At 39.4% G+C, this 20,900-nt stretch overlaps 1 long non-coding RNA gene across 2 annotated transcripts; it reads right to left on the bottom strand.

The window, feature by feature from the left end:
- Positions 1–5,312: 5,312 nt before the first annotated feature.
- On the bottom strand, positions 5,313–20,566 carry LOC137227930 (uncharacterized). 2 transcript variants are annotated; one of them, XR_010945063.1, is made up of 4 exons: positions 19,375–20,566; positions 18,759–18,942; positions 12,969–13,056; positions 5,313–6,931 (listed from the first exon to the last, which is right to left on the bottom strand). It is a non-coding gene; the product is annotated as an uncharacterized lncRNA (long non-coding RNA). The 2 variants fall into 2 exon arrangements; XR_010945062.1 differs by having other exon boundaries at positions 12,969–13,061.
- Between the last annotated feature and the right edge of the window lie 334 nt (positions 20,567–20,900).

A 20,900-nucleotide genomic window follows, 5' to 3' on the forward strand; every position in this document is an offset into this window, starting at 1 on the left:
TTTAACCTAGTGAGCACATTTGCAAGAGCTGTTTATTCATTTTAAAGTGTACGAATGCCTCCTAGTCACAGTGACTAAAGAGACTGTGTGAGCCAATGGCCAATAAATACCATTGATTTCCTCATATGCTTCACAATGACTAGTTAGGTATAGTTATGGGGGCAGGGTGGCAGTGGTTGAGCTCCTGTCTCCACCACTAAGTTTTTTTTTTCCTTTGTTTATTTGGCTGCATCGGGTCTTCCTTGTGGCGTGTGGGCTTCTCTCTAGTTGTGGTGCACGGGCTTAGTAGTTGCAGCACATGGGCTCTCTAGTTGTGGTGCGAGGGCTCTAGAGCACACGGGCTTAGTTGCCCTGCGGCATGTGGGATCTTAGTTCCCTGACCAGGGATCGAACCCACGTCTCCTCCATTGGAAAGCAGATTCTTAACCACTGGAGCACCAGGGAAGTCTCTCCACCACTAACTAACTGCATGACAGAGCTAGGTACTTACCCTCATCGGGTTCCATATCTGTGAAATGGGGATAATAATGGCACCCATTGGGAAGATTAAAAAAAAGCTAATCTACAGGGAATTCTTAGCCCTGTGCAAATGACACAGCCACTGAACATGATTATCATCATACTATTTTATTAGAGAAGTCTGGTACCAAAGGTTCAAGATTATACATTTTAAATTTCTATTGAGTTGCTTTAGCAATGAACACGAATATAGTGAAGTACTTCTGAAACCATATGCCCTTTATTTTCAAGTTTTAAAAATTTATTTTTAACTGTATAAAACCACCACCTGGTTTTATGGATGAGGACTCAAAGAAATACAGAGGCCTCCCTGGGGTCACAAAGCTGACTAGAAGTAAAGTCAATACTAATAAACCTCTAGTAACCTTATTTTGAGTCCAGTGCTCTTTTTAATACATTACCTTGACTTTCTTTGTGTGATCATATTCATCAGTGGAGGCTCTCATATTGTAGCCACGTTTCTATAGGGACTTTCCAGATGTTAGTAACTTCACATTTTAGCTGTTGTAACAGAGAGCCTCAAAATAGTCCTGGGTTAAACAAGACATTTACCTCTCTTGTTAAAGTTCAGCTAAGCAATCTGGGCTGGTATGGTGGCCCTGCAATCATCAGAGACCCAGGCTTCTATTCTGATGCCCTGCCCACTTCAGCAGATCGTGTCCATCTTTGGTCCAAGAGGGCAACTCCAGCCTTTACCACCATTTCCACTTTCCAGGAAAGATGTGGAAAAGGGTAAAAGTCGGATCACTACTTTTTTCTAAGAACACATAACATTTTGGCTCACAACCCATTCACCTGAACTTAGTTATGTAGCTACAGCTAGCTGCAAAGGAGGATGGGAAATGTACTTTTTGGATGTATCCACCCGATAATTCTATTTCTATGTAAAAAGGGAAGACTGGATATTGGCGTATAATTAACAGTCTCTGATTCACACACACAATGAGCTTTAAGTAGTTTGATGTTTTTACAAATGTACGAAAGTTTCTAGACTTTAATACAACAGCTAGAAGGTATACATAGGTCTTAAGTGCCTACAAAGGATAATTAATCTATTTCTTAAAATATGGTTCAGGACTGCAGCTTCCACGTAAGGATCTAGGAAGGTGGTATGGGGTTCCACACAGTTTTTACAATATTTACAAAGCCAATAGATGAAAAGATAGATACTAACAAGTGTTGGTGAGAATGTAGAGAAACTGTAACTCTTGACTCTGCTGCTGGCAATGTAAAATGGTGTAGCCACTCTGTAAAACATCTGGCAGTTTCTTAAAATGTTAAACATAGAGGTATTGTATGACCCAACAATTCCAATCCTAGTTATCTGCCCAAGAGAAATGAAACATCATGTCCCACAAAGATTTGTATGTGAATGTTTATAGGAACATTAACATGGATAGGAATATCCAAAAAGTAGAAACAACCCAAATGTCCATGAACTGGCAAATGGATAAATAGAATGTGGTATATCTATGTAGTGCAGTACTATTCCAGCAATAAAAAGTAACCCAGTACTGATATATAACACAACACAAAAACGTTGTGTTAAATGAAAGAGGCCAGATACAAAACACCACATATTGTATAATTTAATTTATATGAAATACCCAGAATAGGCAAATCTATAAGGACACGAAGTAGGTTAGTGGTTGCCTAGGGCTGGGGGTAGGAATGGGAGTAGGGGTAGGGTGGGGTGGGGTGCGAGAATTCTGACTGCAAATAAGCTTGAGGGTGTGTGTGTGTGTGTGTGTGTGTGTGTGGTGATGGAAATGTTCTAAAATTTTGATTGTGGTAATGGTTATACAACTCTGTAAATTTACTAAGAATTATTGAATTGTACAATTTTAAAACGCCAGTGGAAGAAGCATATATATCCTTAACTGGCAGGCACAATAGGCTAAATGAGCAAGGCCAGGCTGGGCCAGAGACAGTGTAGGTACTGGAGGTACCAGACAAGAAAATACTTGTTCTCAGCTTGCAAAGGGCTCAGATCTTAGGTTCGTGATTTTTTACTTCTCGCGTGTCCATCCTCATAGCACAGCTGCCTTCTAATTTGATAACTTTACCTCAGATGAGGTCTTTTGTTTTCTGATAACCACACTCAGGCCTCTTGAAATATACTCTTAAATAAGTCTTGCTCCTACCAACAGCTCAGCAGTTTCCTCCAGCTAGATGCAGCCTTCCATGCGTCTAAGTATGTTTTTCACTTGTTGTGTAGCCTGAGAAAATCTAGAATTTGAGGACACACCTGATTCGTGGCTGGGGAAATTAAGTGGTTAAAAACAGCCATGGCCTGTGCCACACTCAGGGATGGGAAAACCGAGAGTCAGTCATGCTGGACTTCTGCCTGGAGAATAAACATGTGACAGCTCCAGGGGATGTGGGGTAGAGTGAGCCAAGCATGCAACAAAAGCATGAGGCAGAGCATATTCCCAAGGTCTCTGATGGCCACTCACAATCCTACAGTTTCCATGAGACCAAACCACGCTGATATTCCTAATCTTTTATTCATTGATTCATCCTTCACATATTCAGCAACTAATATGTTTTTGTCCCCCCTATTGCCAGGAGTAAGGATGCTCCTAAGAGCCTTGACTTGGCTTCTTGTTCTGCCTGCCTCTCAAGCTCAGGTCTCATCTCAGTATCTTATAAATTCTCCTTTCATGTTTTTTTTTAATTTCAAGGAGTCTGTATCCCCTTGAATTTTATGAAAAAAATAAGATGAGGGCTAAAATTAGCTTCTTGTACCTGCAATATACCAGAAGGTACTACCTTCCCACATTTCTTGAGCACTTTGTTCCCTTCCTTAATATTACAAAGTACTTTCCAAGTTCACATACAAAGCCACAATGCACAATTTTAGACTTAATATGAAAAAAACATTAAATGACTGTAACTAACTCAGTTATCCAATCTGCATGCCAATAACAAAATTAAAAAATGATCAGAGAATTCTTTCCAATGAAACCTCGTGGCCCAGATAGCTTCATGAGTAAGCCTTTCAAATGTTCAGAAATCACATAATTCTCATCCTTTGTAAACTCCTTCAAAGATAAAAATATGGAAAACTACCTAATTAATTATTTTAAAAAAATTACCTTGGTAGCAAATTACCTTGGTACCAAAACTTAAAACAATAACTCTAAACAACAATCAATCTTATATATCAATATGGATGCAAAAACCTTGGGTAAAATACTTACAAATGAAATTAAAGAACACTTTTAGGGACTTTTCACCATGTCCAAGTAAAATTTCCCCAAGAAATGAGAACATACTAATAATAGCATTTGAGACAGACTAAAGATGGCCACAAATTCTTTGACACTCCTCCCAATGAGAGGTAGGGTCTATTGGGCCTCCCCTTGAATCTGGGACAACCTGGCCACACTGACCAGTTTAGAATGGTGGACTCTATGGTGACACTATGACAGTTATGGGTCTAGGCTTTGTGAAGACTGGCAGCTTTCATTTTGGTTTCTTGGATACCTGAACCACCTGTAAGAAGATGGACTTCCCTACTGGGGAGTCCACATAGAAAGGCTCTGAGAACTACATGGAGAAGAACCAGGGTCTGGCTGCATACACCCTTCTAGCTATCCCCACTAAGACGCCAACAATGAATGAAGCCATCTTGGACCCTCCAGACCATCCCAGGCATGGCTCCATACCATCAAGTGACCCCACTCAACGTCATGTAGAGAGAAGAGTCACCTGACTGAGTCCTGTCCATATTCCTAACCCACAAAATCATGACATATAATAAAACAGTGGTTGTTTTATTTGGGGTAGTCTGTTAAACAACAATAGATAACTGGAACAATGGCTCAGCAACATGTGAACGGACATTCCACATAAAAAGAAAATATCTAATCTATACATAAAAATGAATCTTCAATCTTGCAAGTAGAGCATAAGGAAACCAACATTGCTATACTACTGTTGAGTGCAGAGTCTGTGTGACCTTTTTGAAAGGTAATTTGGCAATATGCATCCAAATATAAAATTTTCAGACTCATGATGTAAAAATTTCACTTCTAGGCATTCCTTCTAAGGAAATAACCCATTAAGGGCACGATGATCTATGTACAAAGATATTTTCTGTAGAGTTATATGTAACAGAGAAAAATTGGTAGCAGTCTAAATGCTCATCAGCATAGGACTGGTTAAATAAAACACATGCATCCCTCCAATGGCATTACACCAGTTATTAAAAGAGATGCCTGGAAGATATAAACCAAGTTGGTTATATGTCTATCCCTGAGGCCTAGAGTTAGGGGGGGACTTTCACTTTCTGCTTAACATTTTCCCCTTCCCCCAATCATATATTACTTTTATAAAAGAATAAAGAGAAAGTATTTAAATTTGAAAAAAAATAAAGATACAGAATTTAAAAGGAGTCCTCCATATGGTTCAGCCTAACTGGACTTCTGCTCTGGGGCTTGGAACTCACCTCATAGTATCTGTTATTTCCTCTTGGGACCATGCAAGGACCAGTATTTTGTCGAGACTAGGATTCAATCGTTCAGCATCTGATATCCCAGCCATCTGCCTCTCAATTTATAAATATCTCTTGGCATCCAGAGATATAACTATATATGTATACATGCCCTCTACAGTTAGAATTTGTAAACAGAAAAATTTTGCACCCCTTAGACAGCCCTGGAATTAACAACATAATATGAAGACCTTTTTCTTTACCTAAATTTTGAATCTATATCATTAAGCAATGTCTTCACCATCCTACCTCTAGCTCCTTGATTTTGTTTCTCTTAGGATACCAGTTCCCTGTCCCTTACCTTTGTGTCTTCCTTTCCTGTGCTTTACACATGATGCTCCTGGAGGCTCTGACTGGAGACACCCCACTCCCTTGTCAACTCCTATGGCTTCAAATCTCATCTCTATGTTAGTGAGTGCTGTTCTCTCCATTGAGTATCTCTAACCCACTTCTAAGAATTTGTCCTACAGCTATACTTTCAAATGTCACAAAGACATATTCAAGAATTCTCATTACATTATTTGTAATAACAGCAAAAACAGTCACAAAGGTAGAAAAAAATTTTGTTATTGTTAGATGAGTCAAGTAAATGATGCTACATTTATGTAATGTGATACAATTCAACCATTAAAAACAATTGATTTACATTATGGAAAGCTATCCAAGACATATTTGTGGGGAGAAAAATAAGATGCAAAGCAATATACACAACATTATCACATTTCTGTTTCTAAAAAATGATAAATAATATACATACAAACACATTCAGTAAAATTCCACCTTAGTATGATAAGTAGAGTCTAAAAAGTTCAGCAGCCCAAGATGTGAGTTTCCTTTACTGTGAGGTTAATAAAGTGATGCCATCTGGAGCTGAGGTCCAGTTTCGAGACCCAAATCCAACCTAGTCCTAACTTCAGTTTGGCGCCACCTGGTGGCAGAAACCGACTCCAGCTTAAATATTACCGGCCGGCAGCTTCTAGAACAGTGGCAGTGCTTCCAAAAATCCTCAGATTCATTGGCTCCCTTACTTAGGGGAGATTGGGTAGGAGCATAATGAAGGTATGGGAACCCATTTTCGCCTCTCCATTTCCCTAGATAGGGTGGCTTGTCACGTGGCCTTCCTCCTACCTCCCCACCATGTCCCACCACATTTCCCAGAGCCTGGGCTGAGCAAGAACAGGAGGTAACCACATTTATGTCAGAATCTGAGCTCCCCGGGCCATTCTGCCGGTAATAATAATATATAAAATTATATTATAAAATATAAAAACCACACAGGATGGCTATCAAAGTGCTGACCCTCCCTGAGGAATGCAGTGTTGCCCCCGGAGGGTAGAGACTGACAAAAAGTTTCCCACAGTCATAACTGGAGGCTGTCAACCTTCTGTGATGTCACGTGGTATAGGAAGGATATCAACTGACCTTACCAAACAAGCTAAAGGAAGCATTTATTGACTCAGAGACCCTCATCCAAAGATGACCCATGTCCCAAGCTTGCCAGTTATCATCTTCACCTCCCACTGGACATCAAGAACCAGGGAGATATGAGGGAACTAGAAGTTCTCGGTGATGCAGGAATGTGCCTGAAATCACATGCACAATGGCCACCTGGCTCCACACTGGATACCCGGACCACAGTTACTTCATTTTTATTTTTAAAAGCATTCTTTTCTTTAATGGTTAAGGCAGATGCAGAATGCATGTTTAAAAGACTACAAAACTGGCTGTTCTAGTTAGCATAAAGTTTAAGCCAAATCATGTATAAGCCAAAATGACTTCCCCATATCTCAATATGTGAAAATTGCTTCCATCAGTCTTTTTCCTCATTTATTGTACTTGTAGAAAAATTTCTTTGCTTCTTGTTCTTTTGTGCTTAACAACATATTGAGAATTGCTTCTCCTTTTCCTTGTTTCCTTTAGGAAATTAATAATATGTATTAAATCAAATGACCTACAGATGACTTAAAAAAAATCATCTGTTAGCAACAGTTAATCATGAAAATAACTCTTTAGACAAAGTAGTTAGTTAGTTTAGTTTTTTTTTAAGGTAATTAGTATACATATACCATGTAAATAGGAATTCATAGGGAATTCTTTCTGGGATTCTTCTGTTATTCTCCACAATCTTATTTCTCATAATTTTTCTTTATTGCAAAATTCCATTTAAAAATATAAATATCATCCATTAGAGTGGTGTTAATTAATCCATAAATAGAATCTATTCTTTCTAAAATCACTCATGGTTTACAAATATTCACATGTAAGTTGACTATACATTTGTAAGTCATGTTTTACTTCTATGTATGGGGAATAATTGATTTTTTAAATTATTTTGTTTAACTCAGCTCCAAAGTATGTTAGCTTCCTAATCTATAAATTGAAGCACTTCCAGAATATTCAGGAAAGTCATCTTCTAAAGCATATATATGCATTATTAGTGATTATTTGCATGTATCCCATGTGTAAATATTTTGGGATGGCTAATTGATATATGTATAATGAAAGCAATTTCTATTTTAGATTGATAAGCAAGAACTTATATCTAACTTTATGCATAGTCAGTATTCCTCACTTTGTATATACATTAAAATTTTATTTTAATAACAGCAATGAAAATAAAAAAAAAAGCATGAATTACATTGAGATTAAAAACTCAGAAAAAGCTTGCCTGGGCTTTTTGACATGAAGTATGCAGGAAGATAAAACCCAGAGATATTATTAGTGAGCCATGCTGCTTTGTTTTAAAGAGGCATTCTTTTTTTTAATATAATAAGAAAGTACTCTTAATAGCAACTGACTGTAGGCTGCTACAGAGTTTTTAGAATTAACACATTTTTTTTCGATCACTTAGGGTGTGAACTTTCTTCTGGAATTGCATAACGATTGGCAATATATGGAACTGAACACTGAATGGTAAACCAATATAAAGTATTTTCGAAAAAGAATAATAGAGACAAAAATTCAAAGAAAGTTCAAACTCCTAGACTAGTTCCAAAGATCACACATGAGGCACACAAAACAAGCAGCCTCCAACTTTGAGAAATGGAGATGGCTGACCCCTTAGGCAGGTAAATCAGAGCCCCGCTTTCCCGCCCCCCGCCTCCCAGGTGGAGAAGTCTTGAGGATAGAGTGGCAGAATTTCTTTCTTTACTTAATAAAATAAAAACTTACACATCTCCAAATATAATTTTAATCATTTTTTCAACAATAAAGTGCTTACCCCTCTATTTATCCAGTTGTATGCAGCCCATTTCCCTTCTATATGCTAATGTTTTCATTAGCACTGAGATTTCTGCAGGATCACATGCACATGTTGGTTATCTGAGTGCCTGTATCCTTTTCTGGGTCATATTAAAAAGTCTACTTGACCCTGTGACTGACTTTTTATTGATTAAACTTCTATATAGATCCTCTATTATACACTAGTTTCAGACCAAGAAATGTACCAGCAAGAAGGTCATGTTTCTGGGACTTCCCTGGTTGTCCAGTGGGTAAGACTCTGTGCTCCCAATGCAGGGGACCCAGGTTCGATCCCTGGCTGGGGAACTAGATAGAGCTCGCATGCCGCAACTAAGAGCCTGCATGTCGCAACTGAAAGATCCCGCATGTCCCAACTAAAAATCCCACATGACGCAACAAAGATCCCACGTGCCGCAACTAAGACCCAGGGCAGCCAAAATAAATAAAATAAATAAATAAATATTAAAAAAAAAAAGACGGTCATATTTCTTTGCTTTTCCAAATCAAGATAAATTGAGCTTGAGAACCTCATTCTCTAAGAAGTCATTATTAGTCATTTAGGGGTGATTGAAGAACCTCTGGCTTACAGGATCCAATAAAAAGGAGGATTCTGGCTTGGTCCTTGCGAAGGAACCTGGTGATCACCTGTGTAGTGTTAAGAAAGAGAAGTGCAGAGTACTGTGAGGGCAAATAATATAATTGGTGAGCCATCTGAGGGGTCAAGGAAAGCAGTCCTGAATAGGCGGCATTTAACAAGAGACATGAAGAAGAGTAGGATTTAGTTGGGCTGAGGTAGGAGATGAGGGAACAAGGAGCACATTCTAGGAAGAAGGAACACCATGTGGGAGACCTGGAAGCAGAACAGAGCCTGGAACTGAGAGAAGTCCAGGGTCCTCTCAGCACATCGATGTCACCCAACAACCAACATGAACTGAACCCCCCAGGGCCGGCCACCCCAGACTATAAAGACACAGGAAACCTGGCTCCTGCTCTCAGTCTGGGCGTGGAGCTGGGAAGAAATGAGCTGAGGGTTGTAGAGAGGTAAGCAAGCAAAGTGGGAGACATGAGGGAGTACCAACGCATTCTGAGAGGATTTGGAGAAGAGGGGATGACAAGTTTGCCTAGGAAAGGGCATTCCCAGCAAAGGGAACCCCACATGTGCAAGGAAAGGCCCACCAGGTCAGGGAACTTCTTGCAGTCTGAAATGCAGGATGGAGGGTGCATGAATGGTGGGAATGGAGAGGGAGACAGAAGCCAGATCAGGAAGGACCTGTGTGCAAAGCTCAAGAGTCTCAACTGTAGCCGGTAGGTCAGTGGTTCTCAGTGGAGGTGACACCACCTCCCTGGAGGCATTCTGGACTTTGTGTGGGGGGTGTTTGGTTGTCAAAATGATGGGAGGGGATGTGCAACTGGTATTTATTTAGTGGACAAGAATCAAGGATGCTGGGCATCCTGAAATGAGAGGGACACTCGCACACAATGAAGAACTCTTCCGTATTCAGAAGGATTCAGGAGGATTCACATGGGCAGTAATCTGTTTATAATGGTCTGAGCTGAGAACCTAACTCCTCTTTTTGTATAGAACCCCAAATTTGTTGTGGTGATGGTGGTGGTTGTGGTTTTGTTTGTTTTGTATGGATTTCGTACACTAGATTTTTCAGGAATGAAACTTCCTTATAAATCAGGGAACTTTGTTTTGTCTAGAGCTTTACCAAGACTTGTCTCCATTTTGGAAAATCTTGTCACCAGTGGCAATGCTTCTTGTGGTATCTGAGCTGCCAGTAATACACAAATGCTCAGCTGTATGTGTAGCTGTCACGTCCACGGCATTTTGGCATTAGCCCTTGACCACTTCACTATGTCCTCCCATGTAGTCGTGGGCAAGCATTTGTGGTTGAAATGCATACAATTTTATTTTTCTTATTAGTCATCAATTTAATACACATCAGTGTATACATGTCAATACCAATCTCCCAATTCATCACACCACCACCCCACCCCCCTGCCACTTTCCCCCCTTGGTGTCCATATGTTTGTTCTCTACATCGGTGTTTCAATTTCTGCCCTGCAAACCGGTTCATCTGCACCATTTTTCTAGGTTGCACATATATGCGTTAATATATGATATTTGTTTTTCTCTTTCTGACTTACTTCACTCTGTATGACAGTCTCTAGATCCATCTACATCTCAACAAATGACCCAATTTCGTTCCTTTTTAAGGCTGAGTAATATTCCATTGTATATATGTACCACATCTTCTTTATCCATTCATCTGTCGATGGGCATTTAGGTTGCTTTCATGACCTGGCTATTGTAAATAGTGCTGCAATGAACATTGGGGTGCATGTGTCTTTTCGAATTATGGTTTTCTCTGGGTATATGCCCAGTAGTGGGATTGCTGGGTCATATGGTAATTCTATTTTTTAGTTTTTTAAGGAGGCTCCAGACTGTTCTCCACAGTGGCTGTATCAGTTTACCTTCCCACCAACCATGCAAGAGGGTTCCCTTTTCTCCACACTCTCTCCAGCATGAAATGCATACAATTTTTTATCATAAATCATTTAACGATATTGCCTTTACTTTACAGTTAAGGCACTAAGCTTAGTTTTGTGTTTGTAGAATGGTTATATTATCTACAAATTTTATTTCTGAAGAGTAAATGGTTTGGGAATATATACTTGAGAGAATCATTAGGTAGGTAACAAATGAAGCTATGTGTGTTGATGAGACCGAGCAGAGACCACATATAAAACAGTGGTCAGTTTTTGTGGGGTTTCAGACACCTTTGAGAATTTAATGGAAGCTATGAACCCATTTCCCATGAAAACGAACAAGCACACAGATCCCAAATCAATCACACAGTGTCAGTGGTGTTCTCAGAGGTCAGGGGAGCCTAAGCTCAGCATGTAGCTGGAAAGGAGTGTTTATGACATGCTTTCTTCTCAGAGATGTAGCGCTATTCTGCCTGTTGTATACATTACAATACAAAGATCAGCTTACCTTCCCAGAAGGAGAATCTTCTCCCTACCCACAGGAGCAGATATATTTTGTTTAATGAATAATAATTGTAACTGAGCCCTATGGGGCCTTCCCAGGACAAACTGTCCCCCGTGAATATCGCCTTCCTCTTGCTTCCTTCATCACAGCACCGTGGGCCAGCAGCACCTGGTCGGTGGCAAACACTTGGGACTGTCCCTGAGACAAAGGTGCTCAGGTTGCTGCTGGACTGAATCCAAGAGCTACCACTGGCCAGGAGCCAATGTGCCATGGGTGAGGTGCCCACTTGGGACTGCCATCCCATCTGGGGTGCCAAAATTGTTACCCAGCCAAACTTGGGTCCCTTCACCCACAGGCAGTAAAGCCAATCTATTGACAACAGGCTGTGGTAAAGGAAAGGGTACTGTTTATTGCAGGGCGCCAAGCAAGAAGTTCAGGCCTTTTAAACATTAGCTGCCTGAACTCTGCTTGGCGCCCTGCAATAAATGTTACACTTTTCTTCATCACAACCCAGTGTCAACAGATTGGCTTTACTGCAAGTGGGCAAAGGGACCCAGGTTTGGTTGGGTAACATAATCACCTTGAGTGAGGTCTGGAGGTTCGACTCCTCCTGGGAATGCTTGAGTAGCAGTGGATGGCCGTTAGAAGGCTGGATTCCAATGACCGAAAGCCTACTGCTTCACTAATTGGCGATTCCCCATTCAGTGATCCTCAGAAGACCCACCTCACGTCTGACTGCTGCAGCCTTTTTTACTGGCCAAACTCATCGCTGGTTTTGCTCTTTCCTTAGGACTTTTTTCTTCAGGAGGCCCCTAGTGCACCGTGTTAACAATCCTCCGGATGGAAATACCGCAAGTACCTGAATCCCAGCAATGAACACCACTTGGGCTCAATCTAGAACGTTCCCTCCATTCCTCTTTTTTCCTACTGTGCGCTCCACAACCACCAAGATCATAGCTGTGATATGTTAAAGTACGTATGCTAGTGGAAACTAGAATATTTGGGGGAGATTTATAATGGAAACATACAAATTTTTGTTTTCTGTCATGTTACATTGTCTACTCTTTTTTCAAGTGAAAACAAAATTTATCAACTACAAAATTTATCATTCTCCAAAGTGATTCAGTCACCACTTAGCATCAATAAAAATGAACGTGATTCTATCATCCACATGCAAGTCTTTAAACATTGTTAGATGTTTCATTTCTGTGGAATCCCAACCATAATGTTATTAAAAATCAATGCCAATACCCCAAACTAAACAAACCAAAATCAAATCAAAACCATCAAAACACAAGAAGAAAGAAGTACTTGCATTCTGGGGAGAGGGAGAGAGGGAGGATGGAAACAAACTACAGTTAGTAACAGACAATTTAACTGTGTTATCTTTAATCTCCTGAATTCAGTTACTGTTTAAATGGAAACATGAAGTAGTAAAAACATGAGAGTCAAACAATAGAATCTTTCCCACTGAGAAAAAGAAAGTAAATGTGGGAAACTTCTTCCCTCAGGACAAAACAGATACTAAAAAAAGCTGATCGCCACAGCGTGGCAGCGGTAAGGAGGATGCAGCGGGAAGGGTTGGGGGTGCTGGATAAGTAATTTGGAACTACACAGGCTCCCCTAACTCTCCTGAGTTCTGATACTTCACTCCCACCCCCAACAATCTGCCCCTATTTAGATACCCCATGATGGAAAGCTACTGTTACTCACAGAAATGAACTGACTCCTCTAAGCATACTGGGACAGAAGAGACAGCCACCAATCACTGTTCCAGGGTATCTGTGTATAACATCTACTTCTTTCCTTACAGGAAAAAAAAAAAAAGAAAGAAAAGGAAAACTAAATTCACCAGGAAGCAAAATATGCAAAGACCAATATATATCTTTGAAACCTGTAATTAACAATTGATTTTTGTTCTTGGATATGTATCCCTTTAACTTAAATAATTTGGCATAGAATCTAGGACATAGTAGATGTTCAATAAATATTTGCTGAATACACGAATGAATGAAAATATATTACATAGCTGATATTCTTAAATTGAGGACATCACGGTTATTATTTCTCTTCCAATGAATTAAGTATGACTCCTGCCAGAGTAATTTTAACTTGCATTCAGTACACTTGAGGACGCTAGGAACTACATTTAGTATCTTTAAAAAAACCAAATCTGTACACAAAGCAAACATGCATTGGGCACCTACCACGTCTAAGGCTCTGTGCTTGGCCATGGTGGGTCACTACAGAAGCGCAAGACAAGGTCCTGTCCTCAAGTTACAAGTCTACTTCTCCCTCCTGCTCCAGGGGATGTAAAACATCAGCCAAATTAGTGAGGCAGCTGAGCCCATGGCAAATGCCCTTCATGTGAGAACATCCTTGGCTGTCTGGCCATATCAGAGGGGACCATGAGCCCAAACACAGATGACAGCAGGAAGGATCAAAGGAGCACTGAATCAGATGAGGAAGTAAAAAAGCCAAATGGAAGGGAGAAATGTGAAGTGATAAGCCTTCTGCCCTCCCTGAATTAAAGGTCCATCATTCTCCGGCTCTCAAAAAACTTCCATATGTTCTGTCAGCTGTCCACAGAGGTGACTGAAATGTCAGACCAGTGCTGAAAGGGTCAATGTGGCTTTTTAAAAAGGAATTCTCCTTTTAAAATAAGATATAATATTAATATTTGTTAAATATTATACTTATTTAATAATTTAATAATACTTATTAAATAATATACTCAGCAAATATTAGAGTACTATTTCACTGTATGTTTATAGCAGTTTGTTTATCCATTTACCAATTGATAAACATTTCCATTTTTTGATAAGTATGAATAAAGCCACCGTAAACATTTGTGAACAGGTTTTTGTGTGGATATATATCTTACTTTTTCTTGGGTAAGTATCTGGAAGTGGGATTTCTGGGTCATATGGTAAGTGTACATTGAACTTTTTAATAACTGCCAAGCTGTTTTCCAAAGTGTCTGTACTGTTTCACACAAATACCAGTGATGCACGTGAGTTCCAATTGCTCTGTATCCTCACCAGCACTCAGTGTTATCAGCAGCTTCTTTATTTTTTATTTAATAGGTAGTGGTATGTTGTTGTGGTTTTAATTTGCATCTCTCTGATGTCTAATGATGTTGAGCACCTTTTCATATGCTGAGTGGATAGGTGGTTTGGAACTACATTAGTTGGCATTTGTCTTGAATCTTCATTTGTTTTATAACCTTTGATACTTTGCTGGACAAATTAAAATTACATTTGGTGATAATTTAAGACCTAGAATGATGTTATTTTCCTCCACAGTGTATTTTCCCCCTGCAAAACAACTGAGTAGATTAGCAGTCTAGGACCAAGATTTGAGTTTTTGTGCAGACTGGGCTAAAATCCAGATCCCATGCCTCCAGGATGTAGCCTTTGAGTGTTTCAAGTCAGAAAAAGGGATATTATACTACAGCCTCTCTGTTTTTGAAGAAGATGAATGCCAGTTTCCAAATCTTCATGCATCTGAGTCCTCAAAAGCTTAGCTTTGTGTCTCAACTGCTTCCAGTGAGTTGCCAAAGAGCCTCAGAGCCAAATTTCAGCTCTTGGCCTTTGGGTTACAGAGTGGGTCATTTCCCAAGGTCTCAGTGAACCTCTGCTTTTCAATTTTCTCTCATCATCAGTAAATCATCCTGTCCAAAAAGGCTTTGACTCACCTCTTTAATGCTAATTGTTTCCTTGTTCTAATCTCTTAATATCTCGGTAGGTCTCTGATGCTTGTAAGAATGTGTGTGTGTGTGTGTGTGTGTGTGTGTGTGTGTGTGTGTGTGTGTGTGTGTGTGTGTGTGTGTGTGTATGTTTCAGCTTTTTAAATTGCCTTCAACTGGGAGGCTTGGTTGGCATCACCTAGTATGCCAGTCCTGGAATCTGGAATATAGGCTAATATTCTAATGGGGAAAATAAACAAGTAAATATATATTGTGTCAGGTGGTAAAATGCGCTATAGAGAAAAATAAGGTGGAATAAAGGATACAGGAAGACCAGGGAGGAGGGAAAGAGTACTCAAGAAAGATATTTCCAAAATGATAACATATGAGCAAATAACCTTGAAAAGTGAGAGAGGTATTTGTTCTAGGAAATCTGGAGTGTGTCTGGAACAGAATATGTACAAGGAGGCAGGCAACAAGAGATAAAAGTATGAGGTAGCTGAGGGCAAGGTCATGTAGGGCCTTGCAGGTCATACTGCCTTTGGATTTTACTCTGAATGAGATGAGGAGCCATTAAAAGTTTTGAGCAAAAGAGTAACTTGATTTTACCTGCAATTTAGATCATTGTTGCTTCTATGTGGAGAACAGACTGTAGTGGGGGGAAGTCCAGTTGGGGAGTTTTTGAAATAATTCAGGTGAGGGAGTGAAATACAGTGGAAGCCTAGACCAGGAAAATAGCAATGGAAGTGGTGAAAAGTGCTCAGATTTTTGATAAATAGTATTTTCAAGGTAAAGCCAATAGGATTTACTGATGGAGGTGGAGTGTCAGAGGAAGACAGAAAATAAGGTTTTGGCAGCTAGAAAGACAGAGCTAGCATTTCCTGAGATGAAGGATGTCGGTGGAGAATCAGGAGTTTGATTTTGGACAGGTTGAGTTTGAGAACGCTACTAGATATTTAAGTCAAGATTTGAGTAGATGGTTGACCATGAGACCTCAATTTAGGAAAGAGGGCTAGAAATGTAAATTTGGGAATCATTGGTGCATAGATGCTTTCAAAGCTAAGAGACTGGGGATGGTATTACAGAGGGAATAAATAAAGAGCAAGAAATGAAAAGGTTTTAGGGCTACACCCTGAAATTTTTAAGACTTAGCAGTCAGAAGATAAAGGGGAATTGACCAGCCAGTGGAATAGAAGGAGAACCAAGAGAAAGTGATGTCTCAAGCCAAACGAAGAAAGTTTTTCAAGAAGGAAGCATGGTCACCAGTTCTTAGAGGTACAAGTAAAGCCATGAAGTGAGCAATGTTCAGGTCATTGGGCTATTTCAGTAGAATAATGAGATTAATAAAGTGAAAATGGTTCTTCTTTTTTTTAAAGAAATAACCTTTATCAAGCTTAACAGAAAAGGTGCTATTTATTATACCAACATGAGATTTACTAATTTTCCTCCAAGGCAATTAATGTGAATTTCATTGATAAGCCAGTTGCTCAAACATGCTTTACTTATTTGGAATAATCTCATCATCAGTTAAATTAGGGCTTTTAGCACAAAAAAGAATGAAATCATGTCATTTGCAGCAACATGGATGGACCTAGAGATTATCATACTAAGCCAAGTAAGTCAGAGAAAGACAAATACCATATGATATCACTTATGTGTGGAATCTAAAATATGACACAAATGAACTTATTTATGAAACAGAAACCAACTCACAGATATAGAAAACAAACTTATGGTTACTAAATGGGAAAGGGAGTAGGGGAGGGATAAACTAGGAGTTTGGGATTAGCAGATACAGACTACTATATATAAAATAGATAAAAAACAAAGTCCTACTGTATAGCACAGGGAACTATATTTAATATCCTGTAATTTATTATTAATTTTTTAAACCATAATGGAAAAGAATATGAAAAAGAATATATATATATATATATATATATATAAAAAACTGAATCACTTGCTATACACCAGACACTAACACAACACTGCAAATCAACTATACTTCAATAAAAAAAAATTACGGCTTTTAGTACCCTAGAGAGAGACATACCTTTATTTAAGAAAGAGAGGGCAAATTTTAGAAAAGTAAATCTAAGCAATAAATGTCATTTGAAAATATTGGCATTAGAATGGCATTTGTTCTTTTGAGCAAAACCCAAGAAAAAGAATTCTAATAAAACCCTCTTGGCAGCAGTAAATAACAGCCTTGAATGGTGTCAACTCAACAGATAGGAGTGCCTCCCCACCCACACCATGAAAAATGCTCAATTATATGAAGTACTATTTCTTTGGCCTCAGAAATAGCTTTGTTTACTTTAATTTCTGAATTTTTTTCATATTCTCAAATTTCTCATATTTATCTAATATTCTCATATCTTGTGATATGAGAGCAGGTGAGTATTACGTAACTTTTGAGCTCTTATACAAAAGTAACATTTGGAATCTTAAAAGAACACAAACAAGCTTTCATGTCTACAAAATCTCGAGCATTTTCATAAACCTTAAGTACTACAATTATTTCTAAATTGTGTATATCTCTATAATTAGTTCTTTCAAACTCTGGTTTAAACATAATTTATTTTCTTTTCTCCACAGAATTACATTTATTCTCTAAATGTCTATGGAGAATAAGAAATTCAATTTTCTTTCATCAAAATGACTTCTTGATTGTCTTTCCATTAAAATTTTTGTTTCAATAAGATATCAAGTAAGTTTAAACTATAAAAGATATTTAAAACTGGGAAGAGTTCCTTCTTCACGCACCCTTTATACCTTTTGTGGACACAGAAAATCTCTTGGTTTGAGGAAAAATGAGGTGAACTAGTAGCATGGATACAATATAACATAGTGGTTAAGAATGATAGTGTTGGACTCACACCTGGGTTTAAGTCCCAGGTCTTCTGCTACCTAACTTTATAACCTTGAGCAAGCCACTTAATCTTTCTTAACCTCATTCCTCATCTGCAAATGAGGATAATAATACCTGCCTCACGGGGTTATTATGATGATTTTATGAGATAATATAGGAAAAGCACTTAACACAGGGTAGGTACTGAATAAAAGATAAGTACTCATCATCATCATCATTATCACTACCACCATCATTAAAAGTGAACAATCTCCAAAGTCAAGTAGTCAAAAAAAAAAATCTAGAGTAAGCATGATCATCCCCAAAGGTTGGAATTTGGTTTCACAAGGAAGGTATTTATTTATATTAAGGCTTTAATAATAAAACACACTAAAGGGGAAAAGTCGGAATGATTCATTGCATTCCTTATGCTGGAGGCCAGGTGTTTTTACATGCACATCTCAGTTAAGCATGACAACAACCCCAGAAGGGAGTTTGTATATGCTCATTTGACAGATGAGGAAATTGAAGCTCAGAGGGGTGAAGTGATTTGGCCAAGATCATGCAGCTGTTAACTTGAAGAATCATGGCTAAACTTCAGTTCATTTGACTACAAAGCCCTGCTTCAACTAAACTTCCATATTAGAGTTACTTTGGGGACTCTCCAAACTGGACCACTCATCCTCATCCAGACTAGATCTGAATCAAAAGCATGAGCTTGTGGGTAGCACAGCCTTTATCAACCGTCAGCTCTTATTCTTTTATCCACAATCCAATCACACCAGAAGAACCCCAGAATTCAGAGGGCTAGTACCACAACTGCTGCCTGCATAGCCTGCCTCTGCCGGCTCTTCTCTGCCTGGAGTTGAAACATTTCAATACCCTGGACTGAGCAAATATGGTGGAGCCGGGTCTGGGCTCGTGGAACCCCCTGCAGCCCCATGAATGCCACCATGATAATTACCAGTCAACTCTGGGTTGAAGAAGTTGCTTGATTCAGCAAGGCTGGCATTTCCCCTGCACAATTCTTTCCAGCTTGTTGGCAGTGGTATCCAGGAGTGGCTGGAGAATTCTGATAACCGCTTGCTGGTTGATTCCAGGAGAAGAGCTCGGATTCTGCTGAAGCCTCATCGGAAGGTGGAGAAACACTGACAAAAAGAAGTTAATGATGACCACTCTGGAAATTCTGACTACCTCCACAATGCCCTCACAACTATTTATAAAGCATCACCTTGGAGCTAACTGAGACACCTGAAAATGAAACAAATTCCATGAATGGAAATTAACAGTCAGGCTGTGACCCACTTAAGTAAGTAGTTATGCCTCTTGCCAAAGGCCTGCCAGAGAGCACACCCTGCATTTTAATGGCTTGGTGCCTTTGTTTTCATCGCTTTTAGATGGAAATGACACAACTGTCTCCTAATCCCCTTGCACTACTGGGCCCTCTTCTTTCCTTACCTTCATTCTTGGTAGCTTTTTCCAAATATTTAACTGCTTCATAAAACACAATAAACAAAGAACTGGAAAAGGTGACTGGCTCAAATAATTGTGGATGTTGACACGTTAAAAGTTATACTTACCAGGCAATATAAAAGCCGTGAACCTTGAGTGAAGACATTGTATATTTCTATAAGTTGTGGGCAAAATTTGGCACTCTCAGGGTGATTTGTAAATGTTCTTCAAGGCCTTCCAAGCTTAGGATCCAATCAACTTCTCCAGTTGCATCTCCATTGTCATTTAATCCCTTGTCTAGCACTGTCCAATAGAAACATAATGGGAGTGGCTTATGTCATTTTAAAGTCTCTAGTAGCCATCCTAAAAAATTAACAGAAACAGGTAAAATCAATTTTAATAATATACTTTAACCCATTGCATCCAAAATATTTCAACATGTAATCAATGTAAAAAGTTCAAACTTAGAAGCAGGTAGTCTGCACAGTAGCCTAAATCATTGGCTTTGGATTCTGAGAGACCCTGGTTCTAGTTCAGCTCTCCTAGTGACAGGAATTGCAACTTCGGAGAAGTCTCTTAAACTCTCTACACATCATCTGCATGATGGAGATAATAATATCTATCACCCAAGCCTGGTGAAAGAATTTACTTAGATAATGTGCAAAGCTCCTGCAAAATTCTCCATAAATGTTGGTGATTATACTTGCTATCACTACTTTGGTGTTTTGATCATTCTAGCGCAGCCATTCCCATCTATTAAAATATTTAGAATGGCTTCTTCATGTCAGTGGGAATTTTCTTTATTGCCACAGCCAAACAAATGGCAATAGAAAATAGTATTTCTTCCAACTCCAAAGGGCTCCCTCCCAAAACACCCACTTAGAAACAAGAGCTGCTGAAAAGTGATGGATGCCCTCCCTTCTCAGCCCATAGCAGGAACTGGCTTGTGTAGCAACATCAGTGTGAACTAAGAAGAACCAAGCCCCAGACACATCCTTTGCCAGGGGCCTCCCAGTGGAGTTCTTGCAAACTGTTCTACAGTGTGCTGTGGGTGAAATTCAATTCTAAGCTCTAGTTGTGTGACTAAAAGCCTAAAGGAGCAAAAAACTAAAAAACAAAAGCAAAAACAACAACAAAAAACAAAACAAAGAAACAGCCTCAGAGTCTTGCTTGCTTTGAAAGACTTGTTTGCTTCTGGCAACAAGATATGTATGGCTCCAGGAGGGCCAAAGGGGCCAAGAGAGGCATTTCCATTTTGTAACTTTCTTACTAGCCAAACATAGAGGAGAGGTTTTCAAATAAATGTACCTTCATGAGGAATAAGAAATCACAGTAGAAAGAAAAAAAAAAGAAGCACACGGTTGATTGGCCATCTCTGCTCAGCAACACACATTTAGATCAGCGGTTCCCAACTTTGTTGGCACCAGGGACCGGTATCATGGAAGACAATTTTTCCATGGATGGGGTGGGGGTGTTCAGGCGGTAATGCCAGCGTTGGCTCACCCGCCTCCTGCTGTGCAGCCCGGTTCCTAACAGGCCGTGGCCTGGTACCAGTCTGTGGCCTGGGGTTTGGGAACCTCTGATTTAGAGGTCTTGTCAGAAAATGGTATGTGCTCATAGGACCCACCTTCCTCGAAGTCACACCTTTACATGA

Source organism: Pseudorca crassidens, chromosome 7, assembly GCF_039906515.1.
Source record: "Pseudorca crassidens isolate mPseCra1 chromosome 7, mPseCra1.hap1, whole genome shotgun sequence".
NCBI classification, from domain to species: Eukaryota; Metazoa; Chordata; class Mammalia; order Artiodactyla; family Delphinidae; genus Pseudorca; species Pseudorca crassidens.